The sequence below is a fragment of the Rhinolophus sinicus genome, linkage group LG06 (genome assembly GCF_036562045.2).
Source record: "Rhinolophus sinicus isolate RSC01 linkage group LG06, ASM3656204v1, whole genome shotgun sequence".
In the NCBI taxonomy this organism is placed as follows: Eukaryota; Metazoa; Chordata; class Mammalia; order Chiroptera; family Rhinolophidae; genus Rhinolophus; species Rhinolophus sinicus.
The window spans coordinates 76,374,659-76,400,254 of record NC_133756.1 but is presented as its reverse complement, the minus strand read 5'-3'; the positions used below and the strand labels follow the sequence as shown (position 1 = coordinate 76,400,254).

At 40.0% G+C, this 25,596-nt stretch overlaps 1 protein-coding gene and 1 pseudogene across 5 annotated transcripts in view; one reads left to right on the top strand and one right to left on the bottom strand.

Moving 5' to 3' along the window:
• Positions 1-25,596, bottom strand: part of GMDS (GDP-mannose 4,6-dehydratase) — a 649,100-nt gene that overhangs the window by 601,427 nt on the left and 22,077 nt on the right. The window lies entirely within an intron of this gene.
• Positions 15,415-15,549, top strand: LOC141572415 (thymosin beta-4-like; annotated as a pseudogene).

The window sequence follows — 25,596 nt, the reverse complement described above, 5'->3', positions numbered from 1 at the left end:
TTTCTTCTCATGGAATTAAACAGGCTTTTAAATTTTTCTTGGTAAATAATAAATTCACAAAAAAGTACATTGTTGATTTCTCAGGTACTACGTGTCTCTCCATTTTCCACAGAATGGAAGTATAAGACAATATAAACTATGCTGACAATTGAAATTTCAAAAGTAACATTAAATAGCCACCCATTTTATTTGTAACTGTGGAAAGTATGTGACAAAATAAGTAGACAACAATTATCATAAAATTCTAAGATGACAATTTGGGGCACTTCAGCAAAAACAGAAACAATGTTCAAGCTTTCATATAAATCTAAGAAAAACACAGTGTTTGGGTCCATAAATTTGTAAATGCTAGTCAGTGACACAATTCAAACAGACAATCTTTTGCTTTACCATTCTAAGATTGTGTGGGGGAAAAACAATTCTCACAATGGTGTTTTATTAAACGATGGTGTTCTTACAACTGCAAACCTCAAGTGTGATTATCAGGGACTAAAAAGGGCAGACGCTCTATGCGTGGGCCACCTGCTGGTGTGTTTCCCTCACTGCACTCACAAGCAGCCTGTGCTGTGCACACAACCTTGGACTCTAATGGGTTTTACTTTTGGTGTCAAGACAAAAGAGACTCGACACTTACCAAAATTGAGTGGCAGTTAGGTCACAAGGCACAGCTCCACTCAGAAGCACCTAAATTCACTGTTGCTAAACACAGAACTCACTCCTGAAATGGACCAGAGCAGGTCTCTGTAAGGCTTTTGTCTCTTCAACAGGTTTGACACCTACATACACTACGCGTTGAACCCAAAACAAATTCAAAGTAAGTACAGATCACACAGCGAGACTGCCTGTGATTTATTTACCTCTTGCCTAGCTCTGAGCAGTTCAGAACAGAGCAAATTTAACTACTAACAGGACAGGCTGAACTGTCAGCAAGGTGTCAATAGGTGCTCAGTGTTTAAAAACAGAAAAAAGTTAAAGAGGTATATACTCTGTTAAGAGGAAACTTACAGAACGCCAATCTTTATGTCAACCAAAATAATTCTCAAAGAGATACTCAAATTTTTATGAGAGCAGAACATGCCCAAAGCATACCTTTAAGAGTAAAATGGCCTGGCAGCTGGAGCACATTAGACAACAGCCATGATAACCCTAATGGCGACGATGGTGAGGATTACAGAAAACTTGACCCTAAATGGATACTTGCCAAAAAAAGCCAGTGCCAGTGGAAGCCTTTAACTAGTAAAAGGGTCAGGGACGTGAACTGCCTTGTCCAGCAACAGTCCGACACCCCTCCTCCAAGTTTCAGTGATCTCTTCAATGCAGAACCAATAAACTCAGCATTAAAGAAAAGCTATGCACAAACTCACACCTCCTTATAACCATGACTCCATCACTGGTTTCCCGGGGGGCATACTAGGCATGGCTGCAGAGGCTCCTCACCTTCACGTCCAAGGGCTGCAAGCTCCTGACTCATCGCAGGGACTCAGGGCTGCACAGCTTGCCCAGTGGAAACAATGAATGAACAGGAAGCCTCAAAGGATGGCTCTGTTCATCTTCCAGCCCAGGCCGTTGGTGGAGGCTAGGCTGCTATTAAAAGACTAAAAAGTTTCCTGAGGAAGGTAGGTAGTTTTAGGGAAAGACCATTTGGCTGGCAGGCAGAGGCTCTTTTGCCAGCTGTTTCTCCAGCTCCCTGTGTGGTCTTGAGTTAAGCTGCTAAGCCTGACCACGTCAATGGCCAGGTCTATAAAAATGACTACATTTCCCGTAAAAAGGCTGCCTGGTTCTGCACCATTTGCCTTCACAGGGGAGCACTTCGGCTTGAGAAGCTCCAGCTCTGCTGTGAACACATCAAAAAGTGAGACATGGGCTCAGGACATTGTCACGGAACATTTTCTCAGAGCAAATCAAAGGGTGCCCATTTCCTGAAACACTCTAACAAAAGATAATACGGCTTTAATTTTCAAAACTTCCTAATTCTAGGTGCTACCATGAAATAAACAGCATCGTAAGGGACACGATGACACTGCTTTCTTCTCTCTTTAATGCCATCTGTTTTTTAATGATACATAATTGACAAAAAATATATTCGTTTTAGGTGTACAAGACGTGACGGGAGTCAAAAGGTACAAACTTCTGGTTCTAAAATAAATAAGTCCCGGGGATGTAATTACAACATGTGACTACAGTTGACAATATTGTATTGCATATTTAAAAGTTGCTAACACAGATTTTAAAAGTTCTCATACAAGAAAAACATTTTCTAACTATGTATGGCGATGGATATTAACTAGACTTATTGTGATCATTTCACAATATATACAAATACAGGCACTGCTGTTATATGAGGTCTGCAGCAAGGTAAGGATGACAAAGGAAAGTACTCCTTAAAGAAGCCGTCTTTCTCTTAGTCTCTCCTCAGTCTGCAGGGCCAAGAGGCAGATAGACGTAAGCTTCAGTTTTTCATTCATTTCTTCAGAAATTTATTATTAAGAAACAACAAGATTTGTGGAAGGATACGAGCTTTCGAGTCAGCAGGCCTGGGTTCAAACCCAGTCTGCCATTTACCACTGGGAGATTCCTGTCCTCATCTGTAACAAGGAAGCAACGCACATCACCCCACAGCTCTTCACCGTAGCAGGTGAGGAGAAGGTATGTGGAATACACTAAAGTGGACAGGCACTGCGCTGAGACCCAGACTGGCTAATGAAAGAAGGAAAAAAGAATGCAGAACTTGTACCAGGAGCTAGAAGGTTCACTTTCTCAATTATGAGGAGGAATCGGAATATGTGTTACGTATGTACACGTATACATATACAAATATATGTAATTCCTAAGAGAGCATATGTTTCCTGAAGGAAGGGCTGTCTTGTTAACAGGTGTCTCATCACTGCCTGCCTCTTAACAGGAAAAAATATTTGTTAGGAAATATGTCCTAAATACTAAAAGAGGCCTTGAGGGCCCCACTATGAACTAATGTACTTAGTTTCTCCTTCAATGACACAACTTTCAATCAGTTTATTTCTCCTTTCCACAATATGAAAGCATGATAGGACTCTTCAACGAGTAGGAGGTCCAAGGTTATATCAATTTTTAATCCTGCCCAGAGATCACTGAACTAGAAACATAAAGAATGAGGGAATTGACCAATAAAGAAAAGTAGAGCTGCAGATAAGAACTGAGTAAGGAAAATTGTAGTTTACTGATACAAGGTATTTTACAGATTCAGAAAATTATGACTGACCAACTATGTAAAGCTGTAAACTATTAGAACTGTAGTAACTTCTATACCACATCAGACTTTTCATCAAGTTCAAGAAAAACTAAGCCTTGGACACTTCTTGCTGTGGCCAAGTTCATGGACCCTAAGCCTGAAGCAATATACTAGTCTATAAGGAGCCTGTAGCCTACCTCGAAAACCATGCTCAGGTAGAATGGGAAGAGACAGAAAACAGCCATTTGATGATGTCGATAATTCAGGTGAGGCAAATATTTGTACTGCTACCCTAAGGAGAGGACACAGTATCCTTACCCATTTGAATCCCTAATTTCTACAATAACAATATACTCATTTCAAATGTAATTTCAATATTTTAAATATTCAAAAATGCAATTTGAAAATGAAATTCCGTATGTCACATAAAAGACTTTATAATACAATATTATTCATTTCTTATTGGTCATAATGGTATAAATATTTAGTCTAATTTACTTTGTGTTTTTAACTTTCATGTCCGCAAATACATGGTATTGTTTATTTAATAAATGAGATGTCCCTTAAAACCCTTTTAATGAAAACAAATTCTAGTTTTATGGCGATAAAACTAATGGCAATAAAGAATAAGTATTATGCTAAAATAGCTCTATTACACCTTAACAGGAGCCCAAAATGAATTAACTCCCTGACACAACTGACAGGCAGCTCGAGAGCTTCACAAAATGTTAATCATGTAAGATGTCATTCCAATGGCTTCCCATTTCAACTGGAATACAATGTAAGCTTGGCCCACAAAAGCCACCAGCGTGTCCCCTCCTTACTTCATGCCTTGAGAGGCTCCCTTCTCCACCTGCCGTCTCCCCCCCCCAATACCTCCTCCAGGCTACCAGCTCCTTCACTCCTACGACACCTCGACACCTCGTCAAAGGCCTTCCTACCAACAACTTAACACAGTACCCCAGCCCGAAGCCCAATTCACTCTCTATTCCTAAGATTTTCTTTGTAGTGTTGTACTATCATATGTTGAAATTATCTTCCTTTAGTTCAGTCTCTTTCATTTAAGCATAAACTCCTTAACAGCAGGACTCTTATCTGCCTGTTCACCACTTTTCAGCAGTACCGAGAAAGAGTACAAAGCACAGAGCATATACAGGAAATATTTGTTTAAAAAAAAAAAATGTGTAAAGTCTGAGAATTAAGGGTTGCCACAAGATAAAGGGTAAAAAAAAATCCCAAACCAAATAGTAAATGCTCTTCCATAGCAGATTAGAAATATGTAACTTTATGTTACACATATGAATACTGTCATCTGGAAACCTTACTCCAGATACAAATAGCTCTAGAATGCATTTATTCATTTATTAAACAAATATTTACTGCACACCTACTATGTGTCAATATTCTAGGCAGTAAGGATCCCAGCAGGAAACATAATCAAAGTCCCTAAACTTGGAAAGTTTACACTCTAAACAAGGGAGATGGACAATAAACAAATACACATGTCAGGGGATAAAAAGTACCATAGCAAGAAGTCACATTTGGAAAGGGAGTGAGGAGGGAGGACACTGATATCTAAAATAGAATTCTATCTAAAACGAGGGCAAACCATGTGGATATCTGAGCTAGAATGATCCAGGCCGTGGGAACAGCAAGTGCAAAGACCCTGAGCTGGGAGTGTGCTTGGTACACCCAAAGAACAGCCAGGAGCCAGTGTGGCTGAGGTCAGCAGGGGAAAGTGGTGGAAAATGAGGTCATATAAGCGGGAACTGTTTCCTGAAAGGTTTTAACAGGACTTTGGTTTTTCTGAGTCAGATCAGAAGCCACTGGAGGGTTTGGGGGAGAGGATGACATCACCTGACTTACACTTAAAGACTCACTGATCACTACTACATAGGAGACAGATCACAGAGCAAGGGTGAGAGCAGGAGACTAGTTAGGAATCACTGAGATACAATTGAGGGTCTTTGCTATACAAGTATGATAAAAAATATGGTGAATATTTAAATTGAAAAAATTATTACAGTAAAAGACACATTTCCATTAATCCCCCTCAAAACAGTCCCCCTCACTTTGAACACACTTATCCCATCCTCTTGCCACTTTCTGGAGCAGTTCTGGAAGTCCTCTTTCGTGTCTTTAGTTGCGCTGTCATGGCTGCCTCCATGTCCTGAATCGATTCAAAACATTTTCCTTTCATGGTCCTTTTGACTTTAGGGAAGAGCCAGAAGTCAACAGTGCCAGATCCAGTGAATAAAGTGGAGGAGGACACACCGTAATGTTTTTATTTGACAGAAATTGCCACATACCAGAAGCAATTGTGACATGGAGCATTATTATGATGGAGGATGATTTACGGCACACTTTAAAACACACCTTCTCTCATCCATAGCTCACACCCGACTGACTGCACCGAACAAGTTGAAACTTGTCACACACTGTTACTAAGGTTTGACGCGCCACTTCCCGTATTGACGATCCCTGCCTTCCCATTGGACGGCACTCGGCAGCAGCATTCACTGTATTTTGTGATCACAACAAAGGCTCCATCTGTGTCACACCTCACTTCTGGTACAGCAACTTCTGCCAAATAAAAACATTACGGTGTGTCCTCATCCACCTTACTCACCAGATCTGGCACCGCGTGACTTCTGGCTCTTCCCCAAAGTCAAAATGAGCATGAAAAGTAAACGTTTTGAATCAATTCAGGACATCGAGGCAGCCATAACAGTGCAATTAAAGGCACGAAAGAGGACGTCCAGAACTGCTTCAAAAAGTGGCAAGAGGATGGGATAAGTGTGTTCGAGGTGAGGGGGAGTATTTTTAGGGGGATTGATGGCAATGTGTCTTTTACTGTAATAATTTTTTTAATTTAAACATTCACCATATTTTTTTATCACACCTCATAGACTAAGTGCTTGGGATATACTGCATTTATTTTAATGACTTAGAAAGCTTTGTTTTTTCCAAAAATTAGAGCTATTTTCCAAATAACTAAGATTTCCAGGAGTCTAACCTCTAACTAAATAGATTAGGCTATTAGGGTATGCTATTAAACTCAACAATAAACATTTTTAGATACACAGTATGAACCCTAACCATAAGAAAACTGAGTGGCTAATTAATATCAGACAAAGTAGATTCAAAACAAGGAATATTACCAGAGATAAAGAGAGACATTTTAAACTGATAAGCAAGTGACTTCATCAAAAACCATAGCAATCTTTCTTAATGGTATACAAACCTAATGACAGGGCTTCCAATAAACTAAGTGAAAAAAAAGATGCATGAATTCATGCACCAGGTAAGTATACTCCAGAGCGAGTGGGCACAGCCTCTCAGAGACACCCTTGGAGTTTGTCAGTCAGTGTGGCCTACTTGGGGTGAGAACTCCGGAAGTGGACGACCCCAGGGCCATAGGCCATTGCTCATTTTATTCTAAGCTGGGGAGGTACCATTTCAGTGCTCAAAGGGCTGCCACCCTGTCGGCTTCCATGAGGCTCCACATTATATACTTTGGTGTTCCGTTTGTAGTTTGTCTTCAGGCCTGACCACACCCCACCGCAGCATTCTGAATTAAAGCAGGGAAAATTCTTAAATAAATGAACATAACACCAACAACCTGAAATCTTGAAACTAAATTTTATCTTGAGCCATATGATGCTGTCATTTTTATGGGTCAAAATGGTTAACTGAATATTGGTAATTTCATATGGTTTAGCCTAATATGTTGAAAAGAACAACATAAGGCATCTTAATTGATGGTGATTTCATTCGTAACTATAAACAAGCACTTATACTACTCAGCAAGCGTAACTTCTGGAGTGACAATTCAGCCACACTAATCTCATATTGCTACTCCCCAGGAGACATCCTTAGCTTCACGTAGATGGACTATGTATTGGGTGCAAGCTCTTCTCATGTGGTCATTAACGTTCAGCTCAACCCATTGTGCAGATGATCGATATGGTAATGAGAAAATGTCAGATTACCATAGAAAATATGTAAGTATTCTGAGTATTAAAAAGATGTAATTTTTTCAAAACTATTAAGCCTTGTAGTTTCAGGGGGGAAAAACAGTAATCTGTTTGTACCCAACTCAGTATATACCATGGGGTACTTTCCAATGCTGTTACTACAGCCATTATTATTGTTGTTAATGAACATAACCTTATCATAAGTAATTACATTGTGACTAAACGGCGGTTGCACCCACTGGCGCTCAGTGGCTCAGATGTGGCCTTCACCCACCCAGTCCTTAAGACTGCTGCCATATTCTCAGTCTCTCTCTCACTGACAGATACAATATTCTCTAACATGTGTGCTCGACATCTGGTTTTAACTCGAAGGTCTGCGTGACCTCCTCAAAATTCTCTGCATGCCTTTGACTAGGAGGAGGGACCTGTTGTATGTATGGGAACGCAGTCACCTGATGAAAAGCAGGGAAGGCAGGAACAGTCATGGTCGCCCGGCTCAGGGACGAGATTGTCACTTACATCCTGGCAAGGCCAGGAGGTACAGAGGAGCTACTGAATTGACCGCACTACCGCGTGGTTGTGGTTTATCTCAGTAGAACCTACTGCTTCTGACTTGAAACTTCTCTCACTCTAAGAAAGATGCGCTGTGCTCTTGCTTCTGCACCACAGCGGACAGAGTGGTTGGAGGAGAGGAAGAAATGAAGTAGCTCCCCCAAATCATGTGCACGGTCCTGGAGAAGCAATTCCGGCCGTTTGTACTTGACAGGTTCTGCAGAAAGTCAGCCTGAGTCAAGTAGCAAAGGCACCTGGATGAGGGCTGTGCACCCCCTTTTGCCAAAAGTATTCTGCTGTATTTTCATTCAAAAGGTTTCTAAGAACTTTTTTTGGTGTGTCTTAAATGGTTCCTACTTGTTAACTTTATAGGAATGTGTGTTCATAGGAAGCCTGTTAATCAAATTGCCAACATAAATTACTTTTCCTCATTTCTGAAAGCTTGTCCAATTAATAAAAGGCTGATGCTTATGTACTGAAGTTATGTAAGGCCACTGGGGGGCTGGAGGGAGTTACATTTATTGATTCAATGTAGTCTTTCCTGTCACTTTGAGGACATTTACTCAATTTTGAAATGAAAAATGATGGTAAAATTGGAAAAGAATATGTAAGGAAAGAAATTTATGAAAGACAATTCCCCAATTTAAAAATAATACTGCCTTCCCTGTCAGGCTTTGCTGCCAGCTGTTCCTTAAACTCGTGTGCTCTGCCCAATGGAGCCAGCAGCAGAGTCCTACACAGCAGGAAACCAGGGCATTTATTATGGAGTTCCTGTTAGGACTTATTCTTAGACATAACGAATGCCAAGTTTCTTTAGACACAGTACAGTAGGCCCACTGTGGAAGCTCTGTATGAATACTGGTGTGACATTTAGGCTGCAATTTTTGTTTTATGTGTCAAGATGTTTTTAAATGACTTTTAAAATGTCTTTACAATGTTTTCTGTAATGATTTGGAGAAAGCAGTTGACTTTTAAATGAATTTGTGTTTTTAGAATCGCGTCTAATTGGTATACCAAAGAAATATAAGCAGTTTAGGTTGGGTCAATGATTCTGTCGTGTTTTCTTCCTATGTGGCACATTCGGTTAGAAAACCTTACAGTGGCCCTTTTAGGTAGAGAGTAGTAGGGTGGAGGGCTGGGAGAGAGCATGGGGGAAACATCTTCAAATAGCATAAGAAATGAAAACCTTTGAATGTCACATAATTTCTTAGGAAAACAAACGCATTTTATAAAAATGTCTTTGGGAAACAAATTTATCAGTTTATCAGTAGATAAACTTAGTGTGGACGAACAGAGATCAACATTGGCCATTTTTCTTCCCGGGGCAGTAGGGTGGGGTGTAATCTCCCTTGAGGTGAAGTTGAGGTATCTCTGAACAACTTGACTTTCAAACTTCATTAACTTGGGTGACATGCATTCTTAAAGAAAGCTGTTTCTGGGAGTGACAAAACTAGTACCTTAGGTACTCTTTCTTTTGACAGGCTCATCCTTTGTAGCATTTTCTCCGAAAGTGCCAAACATGTCAGGTATTAGGTTCCTTTCACAAGCTTTGGATGAGCCAGTAACAGAGATTATTTTTCTATCACCTTTATGTTGTCCTTCCTGCAGGCAGAGGAAATTTCTGCATTGATGGTTCTGGGCAGGTTAGAAAATCAGGGATCATCATACATGTCTCCTTATTCTACTGCCAAAATGTGGCAAACTACTTACACAGCTCTCCAACTTAACTGCAGCACTCTAGGAGGTCTGACAATTAAGTTCGCAAACTTGTTGCAACAATGTTGCTAACCTTTTTTGATATCAGAGGGATTATTCATTATGAATTTGTACCAACTGGACAATTAACCAAATTTACTATTTGGAAGTGCTGAAAAGGCTGCACGAAAAAGTTAGACGAAAATGACCTTAACTTTTTGCCAACAATTCATGGCTCTTGCATCACGACAATGCACCAGCTCACAGGGCACTGTCTGTGAGGGAGTTTTTAGCCAGTAAACAAATAACTGTATTGGAACTCCCTCCCTACTCACCTGATCTGGCCCCCAGTGACTTCTCTCTTTATCCGAAGATAAAGGAAATATGGAAAGGAAGATATTTTGATAATATTCAGGACATAACAGGTAATACAACAGCTCTGATAGCCATTCCAGAAAAAGAATTCCAAAATTGCTTTGACGGAAGGACTAGGCAGGCACTGGCATCAGTGCATAGCTTCCCAAGGGGAGTACTTCAAAGGTGACTGTAGTGATACTCAGCAATGAGGTATGTAGCGCTTTTTCTAGGATGAGTTTGCAAACTTCACTGTCTGTCTCCATATGTTAGCCCGACTTGTGTTGGGGCGGGCTGTCTGTTATCTCCCACATAGTTGTCACAAGGCCTAAAGCCATGATGACCATTTGTTTCTATAATAAAAATCAATCTGCAATAAATGTGTTTTGACAAAGAACTTTTTCTAATACTGACATTTTTTATGTGTAAAGTTTTACAAAGGAAAATAGTAATGACTAATATGTATTGACAGTTTACTATCTAACAGGTATTGTTCTAAACACTTTAACATACTTTTTCTCATTTAATTCTCCCAGCAATCTCCAAAATGGTAGATGGATCTCCATTTTACAAATGAAGAAGTTGAAGACACAGTATAACTTGGGTAAAGTCACACTGATAATAACTGGCAGAGCTGAAGCAACCAACTCAAAGGGTTGTAGGCTCTGTGGTCTGAAACACTAAATTATTCGCCCTCTGCTTAACTCACCATTAGTTGCATATAAAACTTCCTCATTAAAAAGTTCACCTCCCCACACAATGTGATCTATAGATGATGTATTACAGAATTGTACACTTGAAACCTATGTAACTTTACTAACCATTGTCACTCCAATAAACCTTAATTTAAAAAAATAGTTCACCTCCCAAGTCCAATCCTACAGCAAACCCCATCCATTCTGCCTCCAAAATATATTCCAAACCTGACCTCTTCTCACCATGTTCTCTATGTCCAAGTCACAATTGTCTGGTGTCCAAACTATTCTAAAACATGCTATCTGCTCTCCCTTCTTCCACTGTTGCCCTCCACAGTCTATCTTCCATTCTGCAGTCAGAATAGGCTTGTGGAATCTCAGATCAGAGTATAATACTCTTCTAGTTAATACCTTCCACTTGTTTGCGGTTTCAGTTAGAATAAAACCCAAACACTGTGCTAATTCTTACAGGTCCCGAATGACGTCGTCCTTGCACACATCAGGCGAGCCCAGGAGGATCTTACACTGGTGGCTTTGCACTTGCTGCTCCTTCCTCTCGCATACTGGCCCCCAGACAATTGCGTGGCCGACTCCTTTTCAGGGTTAAGTCCAAGCCTTCAGGGTTTTTGTCTGTTCAGGGCTGGGGCGGGGAGCTTTTACATGTGTATGAGAAAGAAGGTTTTTGGATAACAATATAGTTTCCTTAATAGATATATACTGTTATGCATGTGCTCTGTTACATCCTCAGTCAGTTTGGGCAGATTCTCTTTTTCAAGCAAGTTGTCCATTTTTCATTAAAATAGTTTCATGGTAGAACAAAAAACATAAAAAGCATAGACATCCAAATCTGAAATCTGATTTCCCAAAATGTTGCTTTCTCTGCTTTGGATGGCTCTGGGGTGCTACCGCAGGTGGGCTTCATTGACTGGCAAACACAGGGGTGCCTCTAAGAAGCACTTAGAAGGCACCAGAAGCTGTGGCCACTCACTTAAGGGAATACTTATCTCTTGCATGAATTCATGAATCTTTTTAAGAGCTCCTTGGTCAATTCCATAGTAAATAAGGAAAAACAGCTTGAGCACAGTCCAAAGGGTCATTTTATCTATTTCAAACCTAACTAGTCCACAGTTGCCTGAGTTACAAGATGCAGAAAATCCTAAATCAGTGCTTCTCAAACTTTAGCCTGCAGCTGAATCACTCACTACCCTGTCTCCCCGAAAGTAAGACCTAGCCAGACCATCAGCTCTCTTAATTTTTGCTCCAAAAGACACATTAGAGCTGACGGTCCAGCTAGGTCTTATTTTTGGGGAAACACAATACTACCCATGAGAACAATTTACATACCACCATTAAATAAAAGTAAAAATGGTTCTCATATTCAATCCCTCCTTCTCTTCTGTGATGGAAAGCCTTCCCATTTGAAGGTTCTCCTGGGAAGATTGCAACAGTAACACTGCCAGAAGCAATTTTCTTAAGGACTAAGGGGAGTTACACCAGTAATTTCCTCTGGGTAGGAAAAAATTGAGAACATTTCTCTAAAACAAAATCTCAGAAATCAAGAAGTTAAGTGTAGTTTGCCAACTGAGTAGCTTTATTCCAAGCATGTGAAAGACCTAGATGGGGACAGGTGAGCTGGGAAAGGTGGACAAGCATTTCCTATCCCAGATTAGAAAGAATCCATCCATCATCTTAAAATATGATCTGTTCTATCTGCAGCTGTATCACAGCTGAACAGTGCAGCTAGCTTAACATTCACTATCCCCAGTTTTATGGATGACAAAATTGTCACAAAGGAAGGCTAAGCAACTCACCTAGGGATAAATATTAAAATGACAGCAATGATGAAAAAGGAAGCTACTATTTCTGATCCCCAGGCCACACATTTTAGTCACAGGAGAACTGGCTAGAGTGCTGTATAGACAATGGACCTACCATTTTCTCACTGCTTTCCAGAGCCACAGACAGGTGGTACTGAGTGCAGTCCACGTGTTTTAAGACGCTTACAGGGAACTGCCTACTGATTAGTCTAAACATTTTCCTATAGACTGATAGCAGCCCAGGCTGTGGAAAAGCTCAGGGTAGCTGAAATACCCAAAGGGAATTAAAAGCACTTTAGAAAATAGCATGCCAGGGTACGGAAATTGGAGAACCCGCAATTTTAGAAAGACCATTTTTTACTATTTTCTTCAAGGAAAATCTGCACATTTTTGGTAAATAACTGTTACTAACTGAATTCAAAGGTCCATTGAATGCACTTCATTACGAAGACTTGGAAACATCCATCTGAACACTCACTACCACCATCCTTATTTACAGAAAAACAAGGGTATCTGAGGGTAAGGAGATCTAATAGTCTAAAGCAAACATAATGATTGAGTGGCCACTGCTGGCAAAGACGCTAACGTGACCCTGCAGTCCTGTCCCAAGAGGCAGAGCAGGTATCTGACTGAACCAAACCTCAAGCTCAGTTTTAGAAACCCCTTCCGTCACTTCAAGCTGCCATTACTTCTGAATCTCCTTCTCCTTAACTGAGAGTGAGGGGTCCACTCCTTAACAGTGCAAGTCCTTAACTGAGAGCTCACCAGCCCATTACAAAGCAAAAAAAGATAATGTCAGATAAGCCCATGGCTCAATACACAGATTTCTTATAAAATCTGAGCTTACTTTCTAACTATCCTAGTAATAAAATATCCTTTATTTTAAATGACAGTAATATTTAGTATTAGTATAGGCAGGGTTTTTGTTTGGTTGGTTTTAGTTTAAATATCCCTAGGTGACAAACTAACAGCCCAGTGTTGAACCCAGAATTGACACATATTGCGAGGTAGGAGGAGAAGATGCTGCTAAACATTCCCTTCCAGATGTGATGTCTCACATTTCCTCAGCTCTCTGACTAAGTACTGAATTCCTTCCCCCTCTAGGGGGAGCAGTCCATGCACAACAGACCATAGTCCTCAGCCAAGCCGCAGTCAGTAACAGGCAAGCACCAATTTGTGCCTAGTCTGACATTTTACAAGTGTCAAGTAACAAAATAAAAGCCACGTTCAAATCCTGAAATATAATGTATCTTTAATACATATATATACACACACAAACACGTACAATTAAATAAATTAAACTAAATTAATTAAAGAAAACTTGTGGAAAAATTCTACTACTTACGTTACTTATATTTATCATTATCAAACGTGCATTTATTAAAATCTCTAAATTGGATAAGTGGTCCTTAAAAAAGGACAAAATAATATAAACAGATTTTAAAAATAAAGGAAAAAATTTATTTTGGGGGTTTTAACATACCACAAAGCTTAAGATAGATTCTTAAGCTATTTCAATAAAACAAGGGCACAGTGGCTAAGTGCCCAGCTCAGCACTACTGCTGTGAGCCACATAAAGACAGACAGAACATATGCTTCTTACCCATCAGGACATGAAACCAAGACCCAAAATATCCAGTCAGAAATAAAAAATACAATAACTAAAATGAAGAATACCTTACAAGGAATCAACAGTAGATTAGATAAAGTAGAGGATCAAATCAGCGATTTGGAAGACAAGGTAACAGAAAACACCCAATCAGAGCCTCAAAAAAAAGAATCCAAAATAATGAGGATAATTTAAGGGTACCAACATTCACATCACAGAGGCACCAGATGGAGAAGAAAGAAAGCAAGGAATTGAAAATCTATTTGAAGAAATAATGATGGAAAACTTCCCTAACCTGGGAAGGAAATAGACATTCAAGCCCAGGAAGTGCAGAGCATCCAAAACAAGATGAACCCAAAGAGGCCTACAACAAGACACATCATAATTAAAATGCCAAGAGTTAAAGACAAAAAGAAAATCTTAAAAGCAGCAATACAAAAGCAGTTAGTTACCTACAAGGGAGCTCCCATAAGACTGTCAGCTGATTTCTCAATAGAAACCTTGCAGGCCAGAAGGGATTGGCATGAAATATTCAAAATGATGAAAAGTCAGGACTTACTTGTACAACCAAGAGTACTCTACCCAGCAAAGCTATCATTTAGAATCAAAGGACAGATAAGCAGCTTCCCAGAGAAGGAAAAGCTAAAGGAGTTCACCAACACCAAACCAGAATTACAAGGAAGCTTAGAGGGACTTCTTTAAGACGAAAAAAACATCAACGAAAAAAAATATGAATAAATTAGTAATAACTTCACATTTATCAACAATCACTTTCAATGTAAATAGTTTAAGAGCTCCAATCAAAAGATACGGGGTCTGAATGAATAAGAAAACAAGACCCTATATGCTGCCTATAAAAGATTCACTTCAGATCGAAAAGACACACAGAATGAAAGTAATGGAATGGAAAAAGATATTTCATGAAAATGGAAATGGAAAAAAAAAAAAAAAGCTGTGAGCAATACTTTGATACCAGACAACATAGATTTTAAAACAAAGGCTATAACAAGAGACAAAGAAGGACCCAGTAATCCCACTTCCTGGTATTTATCCAAAGAAACCCAAAACACTACTACAAGGGGACATGTGCATCCATATGTTCTTTGCAGCATTGTTTACAATGACCAAGATGTATTGTCCATTGGGGTGTCCATCGATGGATGAATGGATAAAGAGGAGGTAGAATATTCCCAAGGAAGGGAATGGGGTCTTGCCATCTGCAGCAGCATGGATGGACCTGGAGGGTGTTGTGCTGAGTGGAGTATGTCAGACAGAGAAAGACAGAGGCAATGTGATTCTGCTTGTATGTGGAATCAAAAGAACAAAATAAACAAACAGAAACAAACTCATAGATAGAACATTTTGATGGTTGCCAGATGGGAGGGGGTTTGAAGGGGAAGGTGAAAAAGTTGAAGGCATTAAGAAGTACAAATTATTACTCCATGAACGCCACTGAGCAGACTGGACTCCACTCATTCGCGTGCCTCGCTAGCCTTACTTTGCAACAATGTCTGACAAACCCGATATGGCTGAGATTGAAAAATTCAATAAGTAGAAATTGAAGAAGACAGGAACGCAAGAGAAAAATCCACTGCCTTCAAAAGAAACAACTGAACAGGAGAAGCAAGCAGGCGAATCATAATGAGGCACACACCGTCGATACACACTGTACACTCCACAAGCATTGCCTTCTTATTTTACTTCTTTCAGCTGTTTAACTTTGTAAGATGCAAAAAGGTTGGATCCAGTTTAAAATGACTGTGCTGCCCCTTCTTACATCAGAACTACCAACAATGAAGGCCGCACCTGCCTCTCCCATATGCCTGTCTGGCTGGCAGGAAAGGAAAAGAACTTGCATGATGGTGAAGGCAGAACCTGGGTGGGACGACAGTGAAATCCAGAGTAAACACCAAGCTGGTCCAAGGCATCCTCCAGGCTGCAAAACGCAGTTTAATCAGAGTGACACATATAGTTGTTATTCAAATGGTTTCAGTTATTAGAACGCACAGTTTTAAATACGCAAATAAAGTTTTACAAACTGAAGAAAAAAAAGTACAAATTAGTTGTTACAGAGTAATTATTGGGATGTAGGGTATAGCATAAGGAACATAGCAAAAAATATTGTAATAACTATGCTGTCAGGTGGGTGGGTACTAGATTAATTGGGGTGATAGATGAGAGAGGGGTTGGGGGCAGGGTGAAAAAGGTGAAGGAATTAAGAAGTACAAATTGGTAGTTACAGAATAGTCATGGGGATGTAAACTAAAGCACAGTGAATATAGTCAATAATGTGGTAATAACTATGTATAGTGCCAGGTGGGTTCTAGACTAATCAGGGGGATCACTTCTTAAATTATATAAATGTCTAACCACTATGCTGTACTCCTGAAGTTAATATAAAATATTGAATGTGAACTGTAACTGAAAAATTAAAAAGGAGGGAAAGATGAAGGGGAGTAAGAAGTTCAAATTTCCAAGTATAAAACAAGTAAGTCACGGGGATATAACATACAGCATGGGGAAAATAGTCAGTAACAGTTGTGACAGCATGGTACGGTGTCAGATGGTTTCTGGACTTATGGTGATCACTTCTTTAGGTGTATAAATGTTGAATAACTATTTTGTATACCTAAAACTAATGTAATATTGTATGTTAGCTATATTTTAATAAAGACCTTTTTTAAAAAAAAGTAAAAGAAACACTGAATTTACTACTTGAGAATCTAAAAATAATCTTGGACTTGTGCCATCCAACGTGGACTCTGATCTCAGACTGTAAGAGCACACTGTCAGCTTGAAAAGTACAAAAAGCAGTTATTTTCTGAACAGCTGTTTTTTCTTAATCACTTTAAAATGTTTAAAAGAAAACTGTGTTTTTTTCTTATAATTTCTTCTGTATACTTATGTCATTTTTCACTTAATGTCTCTTCCCTAAGGTTACTCCCTTTTCAGGTGATTCAAGAAACTCAGGGACAGGGAATTAGAGGACATTCCCCACTGTGCACTATTTGCCAGTATTTTGAACTCAATAAAGGGAGCATGGATCATGACTGCAAATCTCTGTTCACAGTATTAAATATCACACAATTGTAATGCAAAGCAAAAGCTCATCATAAGGGGGCAAATATCACTCAGGAAAGCCATTTTAGACAATCTTGACTGAAAAATGCCTCAAAATATTTTGCAGGTGTGTCTTGATTTATGGTAGTCAGTGAAGCAGAATAAAAATCCTCTGCAGCTCTAAATTCTAACTCCAGCTGCTCATTAATCTGTTGTTTGCTAATGGTGGAACTTCCATTTTCTTCCTTCATAAAATGAAAATAACAATACAGACCAAATGGTCTTTACAGAGCAGCTGTAGGAATTAAATAAGATGTCTGATGTAAACTCACTTTGAAAATAAGAGAGCAAATAAAATACAAATTAATTTTGTCATAAAGGTACACAAAATAGTTCTGTCATGGGGGAGAGGGCACATGTAGAGTACAGAACAAAACTAAACAGAGGCAGGCCTAGACAGGAGGGAAGGCTGGGAAGAAGCACCATCTAACAAGCAACCCTAGGACGCAGCACCTTAGGAGACCACTGGTCAGAGTGCTAGGAAAGAGGAACGAGGCGTCGGGAAGGCCAGAGCAGGGCCAAACCAGGGGCCTTCCCTTAGTTTGTTTTCATACACGTGTGAGCGAGCCCATCACATCACATCATAACCTGGGAGGACAATCAGTGAGCGACTATGGAAGTGACCCTCCTGGTCAGACAGGAGTAAGCAGTGACAAGCTAAGATATAATTTTAAAGGCTGTACAAAATGGAAATACAAATGCATTTTGAGCTGAAGGAGAAACCACTAGATGTGGGAGAGCTGACAAGCTCAGCTCTCTCAGATAAAGTGTGTGGGTCATCACTGAGAATAAAGAAGCATGAGGCTGGAACTCAAGCATAAAGGGGGAGAAGACAGAACTCCCACTATTCACAGAGTTTTTGGTCAAATAAAACATTCCACACAACCATTTGGCAAATATGTATTAAGCTTCTATTGTGTAAAAATACTACACTAAATGCATGACAAACAGGTGAACAGATAATGCTCTCTATCCTGAGAAACTTCAACCAAAATCAGTACTGTAGCAGTAGCAGCGTGAAGGATTATTAATTACTTATTAAAAGACTTTTAATAATTAAAAACCTGCTTTGAGCACCCTGGAAAAATAACTGATTCCAGATTTTGAGCAGAAAAAATACATGGAGAGTCCTGTCATAGCAGAAAACAATGAAGGAAAGACTGCCAAGTCTGCATCGAAAAAATGCAAAGGCCAAATGAAAATGTTCCCCTGGCCATAGATTAGGCAATTTGAGTATCAACAAGATACAATGGACTGAAATACATCAAAAACATTTAATTCCATGAGTCCATAATGATATTTTAAAAAAAACATCACCATTGGAGGGTGGTATGGACCAACTCATTAAAAACTGGTAAAGAAAAAGAACTGATTATTTATTTTGCCTTTCCTATAATCCAGAGTAAACAAATACTTACAAGCTTCTCTTTTCAGACAGCTTTCAGCTAATCAATGAAGAAGTAATTACAGAATCCAATCATCACCACTTTGCAACCTCTAATAAAATCATGGATCCTGATTATGATCTTCAGTGGCTGCTATCACAAGAAGAAAAACAAGACATTAGATGCCTCTTAACGGAAGTACACAAAACCAACTATGAAGTACTGTTGCCCTCACCATGCCCCCCCAAAAAAACACACAGACTGAATTTGATCAAGCCTTTAAACCTAAATACCAATTTACAGAAAATACAAGACATGAAGGAACACTAGGGAAATGAAATCAGCCAAAGTCAAACTATGGAAATAAGACACAGCAAATGGCCCAGTGTCTTCAACAAGTAGATTAGGACAGAGAGGGGTGGGGCAAAGAGGGGGAGAGACAGGGAGAGAGGAAGTAGGGTAAGAGAGGAGAAGAGAGAGAGCATAGGAGAGGAAAGGAAACAAGGAGGGGGAAGGGAAAGAAGGAAGAAGAGGGAGGGAGTGGAGGAAAGAGACTAAAAGACTTAAGAGATATCAATCAATCAATTATAATATATGTACTTATTCGGACCCTGATTAAAATAAACAATTATTAAAAATTTTTATGTGACATTTGGAGAAATTTTAATTTCCTAATAGATATCTGATTATATTAATTACTATTAAAACAATAATGGTAGTGTAGTTATTTTTCTAAGAGAATCATTTAGAGTTACAAGAGTATAGCAGGTCCTTAAATAATGTCGTTCCATTCAAAGCTGTTTCATTATAACATTGACGAGATACCATGGGAACTTAACACTTGTTTATATCAATTAGGCTATGGTAAAATTGGTTTTGTCATAGATCATTTCACTAAAAGTCACAGAACCTATCGACAACGTTAAATGAGAACTTACTGCAGACTATAATAAATACATATACCTATAATAATATGATGCCCAAAATTTACTGTTAAAAACCTTGGGGGAAGAGGGTCATGGAAAAATATAGAGCTACACATAAAATAAATTTTGCTGATAATTTGTAGCATCGAAGCGACAGGTATGTAGAGGCTTATTATTTGTGCTAGGATTTCTACTGTAGTATATATATTGAAAATTTCTTTACTAAAACTGCCTTGAATCATTTTAGGATAAGGGAGAAAATAAATAAAATTTTGAAAGAGTTGGGATTATAAAATGATTGTTTAAAAGAGTACAATATATACTACTTAAAAAGACTCATATTATGTAAATATTTCTAAATTTCTAATTTTACATTTTTAATGTTCAGAAATGTCTGGATAATGTTTTAAAATTCTGTAAATAGAATAATATCCTATATTCATTTCACAGTTTCCAGATTTATGATCATTTATTGTGAACATTTTAAGAAAAACGTGATCTCCATTGGCTCAAGTTAGTAAGAAATAGATTCCAACTTAATCATAAGACACGCATGTACTTCAGGAGACCTGCAAACTTCTGAGGTGACTGGAGGCAGGGCTCTCAGGCGAGAATTCCCGCCTGTTCTCAGGAATTTTTTTCGCTTTCCCATTCCTGAATCCTGAGATATAAACTGTTTTCTGTTCTCCATGATGAATCGTTTCCACAAAGTGATGGCCAAAACTATCAACCACCTGGGTTCAAGGAGCCAATTTTCCTGATTTCTTGACCAACTTTTCTCGGGATTCGGGTACCGACAAGTGAAAAAAATTCCCAAGAACGGGCAGGGATTCCCGCCTGGAAACCCTAACTTGAGGGGTATGTGAGTATGTGTGTGTGAATGTGTTTAAGTAAACATGTGCTTGTGTGTGTGTGTGTGTGTGTGTGTGTGTGTGTGTGTGCGTGTGCGTGTGTGTAACTATGCACACCATGCACTTATGGCCCTCATGCTTTTCTCTACGGGGAAAGATCCAGGCTTGAGTCAAAAGGGTGTATACAACCCAAGAAGAGTTAAAAACAAAACTGGTTCACTTAGAACTGCTTACTGTCAATTCTCAAACATGACATTTTTATCTCTCAGGATACAGCAGAATCACTAAAATCACACATTTCCCCCTACAAGAAGCTCTTTCACATTGCAGTTAACACATGCTCCAAGCACACTGAAGGGCTTTAGGCAGACGAAACAAACCATGGCTGTCTCTCGCGTCGCCTGTTTTCCTTGTGAGCTGCGTGTGCCCGGCATGCCCCCCACGCACGCCCTCCTGTCTGCCAGCTCATTCCTACTCCTCTTTATGGAGCTGCACTCAGCCACCACCTGCTCCAGGCACCTCCCCTCCTACTGACCGCGGTGCCCGAGGGCCCAAGCTCAGTATTAGCACCACTGTCACTGTGCGCAGGGACCTGCAGAGATCTGTCTGCTCCCCAGGAGCCTGGGAATCCCAAAGAACACGCCTGTCTTTAGTTGTTCACTGGGTAATGAGGGCCAAGCAGTGCCTCACCCAGGCAGAGATGTGGATTAGGGGCGCCACTCCTGTCCCACGGAGGGCACCTCTGAGTTGTAAGTAGTAAGTAGGTAAGCAGCTCAACTGGAGAGAGCGTTAATGATCATTAGAAGCCAGTTTCTCTGAAGCCCAAGCTGTGACCCTTCTTAATCTGTTTAAAAGCCTCCTAAGGCTCTTGCTTCACCTCCCTCCCACCTGACTCTCCCCCTCCGCTTCCATCCTACTTCTGTTCTCACCAACAATCCCATCACTAGAAAAAATGCTCTTCCCCTTTGTTTTCTCTTCTTTCTGGATTTTTATTTCCACTCACCTTAATATCCACTAAACCAAAGAAGGGCAGAGCACTTTACACGTTATCCCATAATACAGGTCTGAAGTGTACTTTTAATACACCGTAATGTTTTTTATGATACGACATAATATTTATACAATAGCATATTGTATACAATGTAATACTTTAATGGTAGGTGAAGATTTATATTTGTGGTTTGTTGTTTAATTTTAAAGGGGATATATACAATTTCACCAACTCGCTTTTGAAATAAGCCTTTTACTGGGGTAAGATAGGAGAAAGGTCTCCCAACCCTGTCTGAAATAGTAAACATCACACTATGCTTATAAAAACTGCCACTGGCTTATAAAGTGATGGTACTCTTGTGAGGATTAACTATGCAAAAACCTTAGCGCATAGGGCATGGCGCGTAAGAGCACTCAATATATTCTATCTGCTGTTATTAACCCTAGCAGTAGTTAGATTACAAGGGAAATGGCTTCCAGTGTTAATAATTGAAATTTCAGGGCAGTTCACTAGGAGTAAGTGGGCTCCCTTAGAGCGAGATGGCTCTTACTCTTCTCTGAACTCCCCAGCCCCACCAGGGCCCTGCACACACAGGCTGCTCAGGAAACATTTTCAGGATGAAGGGAGCCACAGCCTACCAAAAAACAAGAGCCCTGCACATCTTCTTTGAAAGGAGCAAAGACAAAATGAGCTTTGCCCTGGATAATAAAAAGGCAAGCAATATTTTAATCCAGTTCACTTACACTCTGGAATAACTCTAGTTGTGTCTGAAAGACAAACTGATCAAAAATAAATGCTCTCAGGTTCCAAAGGAACCGAGAGATGGTTTGTTTGCGTGTGGCCTTTGGGCACGCCCCTGTATCTCCTCACCACCTCTGGACAGGCCCCTACACCCCTAAGTCTCCTCACCACCTTTTATTAGAGCACCCTTCCCTCTGGCACCACTTCACCCCACCCAAAGCCTGATAAACCATTTTCTGACTTACCCTTTTAACAACATCTGCAGGGCTGGAATAGAAACCTCAGGGAAATAAGGAAAAGAGAGTTAATGGGTTATAATGAATTCATCTGAATACCAAGATATCCAGAACCCATCCTCTGATCGCTTCTCGGCCTTTTGGCTAAGATCAAGTGCAGAACCCATCGTCTGGAAATTCGGAGGTTAAATGAAAGTAAAATGATACACAACAAAAAAATCCCATATTTCTGTACTGCAAATCAACATACATTCCCTCTCTCATCTTAGTTATAATTAGGAAAAACAAGGAATAAAACATCGTTACAGGAAATGCAAGATGAGAGCAAACCAGTTAGATTGGATCACTCAGTAATTACAAAATATTTTAGTTTATACACAGTTTCTTGGATTAACTGCTCATCTTTGTCAGAAATAAATGATTCGCTTTTGCAAATACTTTCACATCCTGGAATGAAAAGTAGGGGCTTTTTAAATTCATGTCAGACAGTAAAGGACATTAACATTATCTTAATTGTTTTCCTTCCCATGTGATAATTCTTCAATATACTTAAATGTGTACATTTGCAATTCTGAATCTTTTATATATTTTAATGTGTGTATCTATGGGTAAAATTTGGCAAATCAATAACATTAGACTTGGCTAGTTTGCAGTTTAACTCACCGCATAGCTCGCTATCTAGCTACCAGTAATTAAACCTAGCTAGTTTGCAGTTAGATCTGCCCCAACATTCAACTGTTTTCTCTTTTTGTTTCTCCCCTCACTGATTAACTAAAGAACTCTGTTTTGTTCCCTTCCAGGCTACACCCATACCTCATTAGTCCATTTAATTAACAGAATCCTAACCTGAAAAGAGCAATTCCTTAAGCCTCAGGTGCCCAGACACTGAAATCCAATTTACAACTTCTCCTGGCAGTTTTTCTGGTGAGCATAGTCCCCAGGCCACAGTGGCTGAGACAAGTCCGGAGATAACATCCTCTTCAAACAGACCAGATACCAGGGAGGATGTCAGCCCTCAGACCTGCCTGACTGACTCCCCCTTTCCTTTGTTCTTCTTCTTCTGTACCTATAAAACATTCTGCCCAGTCTAGGAACGGGGAGGCGGCCTTTGGACAGGAGTCCGCCATCCTCCCAGATGCCGGCTTTCGGAATAAATCTGCTTTTCTTTCCACCAACCATGTCTCTCGATTTTTAACTTGTGCAAGCGGAAGGCTGTCGGACCTTAGCATGGTATCATCTATATTTTAAAGCATTTCAGATTATAAATGTCATACCATTTACTGTAAACTGTGCTATGTGCCAACCACCCTGCAATTAAGTGTTAATTATCCTCATTTGATAAATTAAGAAACTGAGGTTCACAGAAGGTAAAATTTATACAAGGACACAATGTCCCCAAATCTGACCTAAAGCAGAAGCACTTTTTATCACACTATGCTGCTTTCCACTTGACCTTCGACCTTCGACCTTCTGTGCTTTCTTCATTAGCATACACTTCCTGCTAATCATCATCACAGCTGGTAGAATAACTACCTTGTTTAAAAAGAACATGTAACTCCCCTATATCATAAGTCCAAGCCTTTGGTTACTCAGGCTACATTTTGGGACCTTTTAGGGTGCACCTCAGAAGATTAACAAGAATTTAAATTGCTCAGAATTAAAAGTTCTACAGGTGTTCACTGAAACTATTTCACAGCCGAGATTATGTAAAGTCTACTTCAAAAATCTTCTAGATTAAAATTACTACAGCTATATTCTTTGAGGCAAAACTTAAGGCCCTTGAGACCAGTTTTTCTACTTCCCACGACGGAGACTCATAGAGAACCTGAGACTGTGCCTTGAACCCAACTCCATGCAGGGTGGGTACGCTTCACCTCTGTCTTGCCCCTGTCAGCACACAGCCTACCACTCTCACCACAATGGTACTCAGCAAACATAAAAGACTGGTACTTTCTTTCTTCTCATCATTTACTTACAAGACAACTGTTCATTTGAAACAAAAGGAAATGAACTACATCTAATTAGCAATATAGAAAAGCTGACTGTGGGCCCACACTGCTGCCCCATCTTTACCCAAAACTAAAAAGTTCTCAGACAGGACCATAATCTGCAGGCTACGGAGTCTATTCACTGGGCACTGAACTAGAGCTAACAGCAGACTACGGGGGGGCTCCTCTGAGAAGAGGAGATGGCAGGTGGGGGCAAGGGGTGCAAGGGAGACTCTCCTGAACACCCATTTGGACTTTCTGTATTTTAGATTAGATGACTCATCACCTACTCAAAAAATAAATATGGAAATAAGGCAAAAAGTCAGTAACAGCAAGATTCTCAGGGAACTGCAAGCCGAGTGCCTAGAGAAGAGCTATACCTGCAGAGCACTGACAGCCAGTGGCCAGCAGCCAGCAGCACAGCACGGCCCACAAGCAGACACTGAGCCTCCCACGGCCTCCTCCAGACCAGTGCTTCTCGCCAGCTGCGCTGAGAGCTGCCCTCCTAGTCACCGTTCTACTCTCCTTGTCCACCACGAACCGCTGCTTTTGTAAATGCGATTCAAACTGAATTACTAGGGAAATGATCAGATACATGAATGTCAAAGGCATGTCAACTTGCTATAGAAGCTTCTAACGTGACTGTCATCTTCTGCACTTGTCTTGTCACAGACCAGTAACAATTAGCTCGAGGACCACACTGGTGGGCAGACTACACCTATGGGCACTGACTGAAACAGGGAACTATAAAAAAATTCACTCTGGGGGAGGCTCAGTTGGTTCAAGCACAAGCTCTGAGCAACAGGGTTGCCAGTTCGATTCCCACATGGGCCAGTGAGCTGCGCCTCCACACCTACACTGCAGACAACAACATGAGCTGAGCTGCAGCTGAGGTGTGTGTGTGGGGGGGGGAGACAGACGGCTCAGCTGGTTAGCGGGTGTGCTCTTAATAACGTTGCCGGTTCGACTCCCGCATGGAATGGTGCTGATGGGTCCTGGGAAAAACACACTGTTCCCCAATAAAGTCCTGGAAATACACACTGTTCCCCATCCTAAATAAATAGATAGATAGATAGATAGATAGATAGATAGATAGATAGATAGATAGATAGATAAATAAATAAATTCACTCTGATTTCTGTACAACAAACACTGCTCCTGAGCAGCCCAATTACCTTCTGTTTTTTTTCAAATACCATAACTTATGCATTGTACTTCCCTCTTTGGTTTGGTAGCAATAAAGCTTTAAAAACCTGCAGCCTTCCTCTAAGAAAGGATGTATAGAATTGTGGTGTGTAGTTAGCCTCCTAGCTTCATCATGCCTGGTTTCACATTAGAATTCTGACTCTCATTTTTAATGTCACAATTTACCCACCCGTTTGACTTCCACTGTATTTTACCTTTCTATATTCATCGGGTTCCTTTAAATATAATATTACATTATTAAAAAG